Source organism: Camelina sativa, chromosome 12 (genome assembly GCF_000633955.1).
Source record: "Camelina sativa cultivar DH55 chromosome 12, Cs, whole genome shotgun sequence".
Taxonomy (NCBI): domain Eukaryota; kingdom Viridiplantae; phylum Streptophyta; class Magnoliopsida; order Brassicales; family Brassicaceae; genus Camelina; species Camelina sativa.
The window spans coordinates 10,238,449-10,247,345 of NC_025696.1; positions in this window are offsets into that span (position 1 = coordinate 10,238,449).

Sequence of the window (8,897 nt, forward strand, 5' to 3'; positions counted from 1 at the left end):
TGTGTGCCCAAGGATGAGGATTTGAGATAGGAGATCTTGAGGGAGGCTCATGCGAGCATGCTTTCTATTCATCCAGGAGCGACTAAGATGTACCGTGATCTCAAGAGGTACTATCATTAGGTCGGGGTGAAGAAGGTTGTAGCTAGTTGGGTCGCGAGGTGCGATATGTGTCAGCTGGTGAAGGCTGAGCATCAGGTTCCAAGCGGATTACTAAAGAGTCTATCCATTCCAGAGTGGAAGTGGGATATGATCACGATGGATTTTGTAGAAGGATTGCCAGTGTCACGGACCTTTGATGCTATCTGGGTCATTGTGGACCGGTTGACTAAGTCAGCACATTTTCTGGCCATTAAGAAGACTGATGGAGCAGCGGTCTTAGCTAAGAAGTATGTGAGGGAGATAGTCAGATTGCATGGGGTACCGACGAGCATTGTGTCTGATAGGGATTCTAAGTTCACTTCGGTGTTCTGGAAGGCATTTCAGGCAGAGATGGGCACTAAGGTGCATATGAGTACAACTTATCATCCCCAGACAGATGGACAGTCTGAGAGGACGATCCAGACGCTGGAGGATTTGCTGAGGATGTGTGTGTTGGATTGGGGTGGCCACTGGGCGGATCACCTAAACCTGGTAGAGTTTGCTTACAACAACAGTTATCAGGTGAGTATTAAGATGGCTCCTTATGAGGCTTTGTATAGGAGACCATGTCGTACACCATTATGCTGGACTCAAGTGGGGGAAAAGAGCATGTTTGGTTCTAGTTTTGTTCATGAGACCTCAAAGAAGATTCAGGTTCTCAAGCTGAACATGAAAAAGGCTCAGGATAGGCGGAGAAGTTATGCNTCGGATTTGTGTGCCCAAAGATGAGGATTTGAGATAGGAGATCTTGAGGGAGGCTCATGCGAGCATGTTTTCTATTCATCCAGGAGCGACTAAGATGTACCGTGATCTCAAGAGGTACTATCATTAGGTCGGGATGAAGAAGGTTGTAGCTAGTTGGGTCGCGAGGTGCGACGTGTGTCAGCTGGTGAAGGCTGAGCATCATGTTCCAAGCGGATTACTAAAGAGTCTACCCATTCCATAGTGGAAGTGGGATATGATCACAATGGATTTTGTGGTAGGATTGCCAGTGTCACAGACTTTTGATGCTATTTGGGTCATTGTGGACTGGTTGACTAAGTCAGCATATTTTCTGTCCATTAAGAAGATTGATGGAGCAGCGGTCTTGGCTAAGAAGTATGTGAGAGAGATAATCAGATTGCATGGGGTGCTAGCGAGCTTTGTGTCTGACAGGGATTCTAAGTTCACTTCGGTGTCTGGAAGGTATTTCAGGCAGAGATGGGCACTGAGGTGCATATGAGTACAACTTATCATCCCCAGACAGATGGACAGTCTAAGAGGACGATCCAAACGCTGGAGGATTGCTGAGGATGTGTGTGTTGGATTGGGGTGGCCATTGGGCAGATCACCTGAACCTGGTAGAGTTTGCTTACAACAACAGTTATCAGGCAAGTATTAAGAGGGCTCCTTATGAGGCATTGTATGGGAGGCCGTGTTGTACACCATTATGTTGGACTCAGGTGGGGGAGAGGAGCATTTTTGGTGCAGATTTTGTTCAGGAGACCTCGGAGAAGATTCGGGTTTTGAGGCTGAACATGAAGGAGGCTCAGGATCGGCAGAAGAGCTATGCTGATAAGAGGAGAAAGGATCTTGAGTTTCAGGTTGGTGATAGAGTGTACCTCAAGATGGCCATGTTGCGGGGTCCGAACAGGTCATTGACAGAGACTAAGTTGAGTCCGAGGTACATGGGTCCGTTCAGAGTGGTTGAGCGGGTGGGACCAGTGGCATACCGGTTGGAGTTGCCTGAGGTTATGCGTGCGTTCCACAAGGTATTTCATGTGTCGATGCTGAGGAAGTGTCTTCACGAGGGTGATCAGTTGTTGGCTAAGATTCCTGAGGATCTTCAGCCTAACATGACTTTAGAGGCGAGACCAGTGAGGGTGCTCGAGAGGAGAGTCAAGGAACTTCGGAAGAAGAAGATTCCTTTGATGAGAGTCCTGTGGGACTGTGACGGAGTAGAGGAGCAGACTTGGGAGCCCGAGGCGAGGATGAAGGCAAGGTTTAAGAAGTGGTTTGAGAAGCAGACCGCGACTTGAGCTTGTCTAGCCGGGTCCGAGTTGTAGTCTGTGGCTGGAGCGGGTACGGAGTATTCCAGCCCATCTCTCTTGGTATTTGGTCGCTTAGGGGTGGTTGGTTGTGCGACTAAGTATCAATATGAGGTGGTGCTCGGGATGCAGGTTGATGGCTCTGGTTGTTGTATTTTTGCTTTTTCTGATGTAATTTCGTTGAGATTGTAACGATTATGACATTTTTGAGATTAATAAGATGAGTATTTTTTTCTTTATGTTTGATTGTTGCTGTCATGGGAAAAGAGAAATAGCTCGGGTTTCTATTTTTGGAAAGTTTCCATAAATAGAAAGTTTCCACAAAAGGAAGGTTTCCAGAATCAGAAAGTTTCTAAAAAAAGAAAGTTTTGTGGAAATGTTGAGGTAGATCTAGCCGGGAGATACTCATTGGCATCAGTATTTGTTTTGCTCAAGGCCATGCGGGCCCAACTCACGTGATACCGATAGCTCGATGGACTTTGTGGCCAGAGAGTGGGAGTGGTATGTTGCTTCGGATGACGATCCGAGAGCGCGCTTGAGGGTGACGACCCAAGAGCGGGATATGTGAGGCTCCCTGGATACCGTAGCTGTGAGCCGAGGCTCGGCAGTGAGCCGGTATGTCTCGAGGGTTGCAACCCGAGAGTGGGGGGAGTGTGTGTGAGTGACTTGCTGGATGCCAAAGCTTAAGGCGGTTGGCCTGATAGCGAGCCGGCATGATTTATTGGTTGCGACCACGGACGGGGGAAGCACTGAGTTGTGAGCAAATAGTGTTTATGATGCGAGTATATTGGCTAGTGGGAGACCTCGAGGGTCAGTAGGAGGTGTGCGGGCTGTTGCGACATTGGCACGGGAAACCTTGGCTAACGGTATTTAGTCCGGTCTGGGGACGTGCGGGCCGTGCTGACGGTGGCACGGAGGTCCTTGGCAGATGGACGGTATTGCGGGATTCGGGGACGAATCCATGTTGGTGGGGGAGAATTGTAACACCCGCGAACAAATTTTTGTAATTTTGGTGTGGGTGTCGATCGACAATCTTGGGGGCATCGATCGACACCATGTTTTTCCGGGTTGGTCAGGTTTGATTTAATTGCTGGTTGGTTCGGTTTGGTTCAATTAAATCCCTAAATCGTGTTATAAGCGTCTAAGGACGAATTAAGGGTTTCAGAGTCTCATTTGGTCGCCGTTGAGTGAAAAGAAAGAGAAAAAAGAGAGAAAAACGTTTCTGAGATTTCTGGGCTTGTTCTTGGAGATTTTGGAGAGATCTGAGGCTGTAGAAGTGATAGCTGTTGCTGGGAACGAAGGAGAATCTCCTGGAGGTGTTATTCCATCGTTTTCTCAACCCCAATCTTCTGTTCTTGAGGTGAGTGCTTGACCATGGTTGATCTAAGCATGAGATCTCCTTTGTTTTGTGTGATTCCTTGTTGTATGTGGTGTTTGCTTTCTTGGGTACATTGTATTTGTGATGTCTAGTGAATTCCGAGATGGTTAGACGAGTTTGGAGGAGGAATCGATCGATACCACTTTTGAGGAGCATCGATCGGCACCATCTTGAGTAGCATCGATCGACACTGGTTTCAGCATCGGTCGACACCAGTTCCTGTAGCATCGATCGACACTGATTTAGCATCGGTCGACACTAGTACCTGCCGAGTCTTATTTTTCTTGATTTGATGTATTGATTGTGTTTTTGTTGTTTGTTGACTTGGGAGTCTCATATGCTTGTGTGTATAACCCAGTAGATGGGAGGACGGTCTCACTAAGTATTTATGATAATACTTACGCATCTCAATTGTTGTTTGTGGTGTGCAGGTAAAGGAAAAGTGTGATCGTGGAATCAAAGGCGATGAGGAGGAGGATGTTCTAGAGGCTTGATTGATTGTGGTCTAGCTATTGTTAGGTTGCTAGTATTGAGTTGATAGAATATTGTAGGATGTTGGAACTTTGCTATTTCGTTATTGGTTATTGGATTATTATTGTTGGTATTCTTTTGGTTTAATGGAAATTGTTTTATTTGGTTATCCGCGGTTATTGATTGTTGGTAGGATGTTAGTGGGTATGGAACCACTAGTAAATTAGGGCATTAAAAAAAAAAACAGGAAGGGTTGTTTCAAGGAAGAAGAAGAACAACAATGGTGTGACTGTAGGAAAAGAAAAAAAATGGAAAAAAAGAAGGGGAAGTTCTAAGTTTGTTTTATAATCGCTATTATATTTTGAAAAAATAAGATAAATTAACATATTATTATTATTTTATTTTCGATGTACATAAAAAATTTAAAACTTATGTAGTATGAGTTCAACTAAAGAAATCAAATTTTCTTTTGATGATAATATATTTGGTGCAATCATCCCATGTATTTTCATGCCATATATTTTTGCAAATTGTAGTCATATTTCAAAATCATTGTGATAACTATTTTAATAAAATTTATTTTGTGGTCTTAGTGATGCATTATTTTTATTCATTTATAGTGATAGGTAAATATATTTAAAACATTTTAATTGAAAAAATCAAAATAATAAATATTAGGTCTGAAATGTCTCATGCATATATAACTAATTGAGTCTAACAATATATTATTAGACTAATACATTTTGCATAAAAATATAATAATAAAAACAGAAACTAATTTATTAGGTTATTATATCTTAAAGTATTCAATTGTGTATATACTATGATTTATATAAAATGTTAAAGTTACACTTAGAAAAAATAATTAACATTTTATGGCATTATAAATACATAAACATAAATACTATTTCTTTTGTTAATAAACAGTAAGACCTACAATTAAGTTTCCTCTTTTCAATCTATATAATATATATACTTCTATTATAACATAAAAAAAATTTGACGTTTTACTTTAACATTATTTAAGCTATTGTCTAACATTAGTAAGATAAGTCATTAATTTTCTGAAAAATGAATTTTTGTATGAGTTTGAGATCAACTCAGAATTTAATTTAAAAATATAAATTTTAAATTTGTAAGCAGTAATTATTAAAAACTTAATAATTCATCACATATACATGAAATCATGAGGTCAAAAAGAAATTAAAAAATCATTTAAATTTATATTTTTATACAAATACTAAACAAAATAGGAAATGACTACGATTGAATGTAACAAACAATAAACTATATTTTCTCGTAAAATATGATAAAAATTAAACTATAAATTGTATATTACCTTTATACCCTATTTAAATAAGGTAAAAGTTTTATTAAGTTAAGATATCATTTGTTAAATCGAGGAAAAAAATGATATTGTAAAATTTACAAAATTATGTGAGATTTGAGATATAGTTAAAAACAATGATATTGTGAAATTATAAAATTATATGAGATTTAAAATATGAGAGTTATAGTGAGATATATGTCTTTCTTTTAATAGATAATACAGAAATCAATGTACCAAAGTAACTATTTGAGAAATACAAAAGTGAAATAAGTGCATATCAATAAATTTTTAACAGGTTCTTTTTTTTTCAAAAAAAAAGGTTCTATTATATTAAATTAAGTTTGTTGAGAATACTACTATGATTTTATTATGACAAACTAATTTTTTTAAAGTAGTGTGCTTTAAATGTGAGATACAATGTAGTTTATAGGAAAATCTGATGGGTAACAATGTATTATTTCAATGTGTAACGTATTCCTATGTAATTTTCCAAATCATAAAATTAAAACTCATTTAATTAAAAGTGAATGTAGTTATATTGGTGGATCCATAGTTTGATTCAAAAGTATAATATATTACACATTGATCATTTAAAAGGAATATGAACATCTAGTGCTCATATAAAACTTTTAAATAAAATTAATATTTTTAAAATTCTTTATCAGTAAACTTGAATTATTTTGTTAAAATATGTGAATTTTAATTAAACTTATGAAAATTATAAACGAAATATGAATAAATTAGTAAGATGTTAGAAATAAAATAAAAAATTGAAAAAAATGTTAAATATATATAATACTTTCTAAAATAAAATATAGATCAAACTCTTACAATATTTTTTATTTGATATGTAACCCATATAACAACATTTAGAAAAAAAATTTAAAAAATTGAGATTTGAGATATGGTGGGAGAGGAGAAAAGAATACTTATATGATGATAACCCAAATTAGATAAAGGAGATGAATCCTTTTTTAAAAATAACAGTGTTAAATTATTACAATGATATTTCATATGGTTTTGTAACTCATACAGCAGCAACAACAACAACAACAACAAAATAAAATAAAAAATACAAAAAAAAGATTTGAGGAATAGTGAAGATATTAGAGAATGTGAGAACGGAAGAGTGATAAAATACCAATATGAGAGAATGATTATTTATATGATAAGAATTGATGGCAATTACATCACATTTAGGTAGTGAATGGTGAGCATCAAAAGGCGGTTTTTAACTTATTTTTGTAAAAAACGCACTATGGTCACCATTTTTTAAAACATATAAGCGTTTTTCCAAAAAAAAAAAAAAAAAAGTTTTGCGGTTTTGTTCAGCAAAATATATGGTGGACCACTTTAACAAAAATCCATAGTGTTTACCCAGTGGTTTTTGAAACCACAAAAAATAATCTAGTTTTTTACTTTCTTTTTAATATTTAAATAATATATAATTTATACAAATATAGAAAAGCAAAAATAAAAGAAAAACACATATATTTTTTTTACTCTCCTCTCTAGTTTCTATACTTCTCACTCTCTCCCTAACATGTAACATTTTTTAAACACTATTATATAACATTTGGTTTGTATATGTATAAAGATATTTATTTATTAATATAAAAAATCAAAATATAGAATTATACTAGTTAATAATACTTAATATAAAATCCGTACCGCAAATTATATTTCACCAATCAAACAATATTTTGTACCACTTATTTTGGAATAACCGCACTTGTCCTGCAAATACATTTGTCCCGCACGTACCGCAGTTGAACCGTATCGCACTAGCAAAATTTTTGTTCCGCACTACTAAATCCGCGGTTACCATTCAGACCCTTAGAATTATGGGAGTTACATTTATAATTTATTTTGTTTGAATAAAATTCAACTAAAATTCATCTCACATGGCATATTATTCTATATTTATTATTATTTCATACTTAAACTTATAAATAATAAGGTTAATTATGTTAATATATTTAATATCCAACAATAACATATATGTATATATATATATATATATATATATATATATATATATATTGCCAACAATAACATATATTACATACAAAATAAAAAATACAAGAAAAAAAATTAAATACATATATAAGTAAATATAGAACAGAAATAATTAATTTAAACAATTTTTTTGGCGAAAACATTACTTACTATGATATGGAGGGAATATAAGAACCTCTTGCATTATTCTATATCTAAAATTATAAATTTAGCAGAAGAAGAATATATATTCAATATATGGACATTCATATCTTAAAACAAATCTCAGTATAGAGTTTGGAGATAGGAAATCTGTAAATAATAGAGAAATATGAAAGCAAAAGTAACAAAATAGTTATTCACAAAAAAAAAAAAAAACAAAAAACAAAAAAACAAATCATCTTCACCAGAAAAAGGCTAGAGTATACTGCATATATTTTATGTGGGTTAGGATAGGTAGAAGCAACTATTTATAATAAAAAAGATTTCTGTGGGTTATGAGTTTTTAAAAAAAAATTCATATGTTATCGTAGTAATTGCACAATATGTAACTGTCAATTGAAAATTGACACAATCAATTAGAAAAATCATAATGGTAGTAAGTAGATGATTAACTTCAAAATGAATTATATGGGCATTTAATAGTAGCAAGTAATATTGTAATTATGATATATATGCATAATATGTAACTGTCAATTGAAAGTTGACACAATAAATTAGAATAACTAGATTTTAACCCGCGGTACACCGCGGGATTATGTATTTTTGTATATTTTATATAACTTATTAAAAAACATTATGTTGGATTAAATATATGTTTTAATTTTTTTTAAATATTGAGATATTTGTAATTTTATTTTCTTTATCTATTTAAAAATTATTATTTTCATTCAAAATTTAATTAATCAAAATTTTTATTTTGGAATTTAATCAATCAAAATTAGTTGTTGTAAAAGTAAACATCTGTTAATATGTATAATACTTTGTAATTAGTATAAAATGATTTAAATCTATTCACCAATTTGAAATTAGTTAGTTTTGTCTATAGTATGATGGAGCGGATTAGTGTTGGTTTTTAACTCCTTTCATATAAAATTAAGTTTTAAAATATTTTGTTTGTGTTTTTAGACCAACCCGCAAAAATATATAAGTGTACTAATATTAAACTAATTCCCATCACATTCTTATGGTTATTTTTAGTCTAGGTTTGGACCCGTGGATAAAAAAATAGTTAGTTTTGTATCTGAGTATGATGTAACGGATTAGTGTTGGTTTTTAACTCCTTTCATATAAAATTAAGTTTTAAAATATTTTGTTTGTGGTTTTAAACCAACCCAAAAAAATATATAAGTGTACTAATATTAACCTAATTCCCATCACATTCTTATGGTTATTTTTAGTTTAGGTTTGGCCCGTGAATAAATAAAATTTTCCATAAATTATTGTTGCTTTTTTAGTATTGTGCATATGTTAAATTGCTAAAATCTGTATTTACACAGATTTAGTTTTATTATCACAATACTAAAAAAGCAAAAATAATTTATGGATATTACTC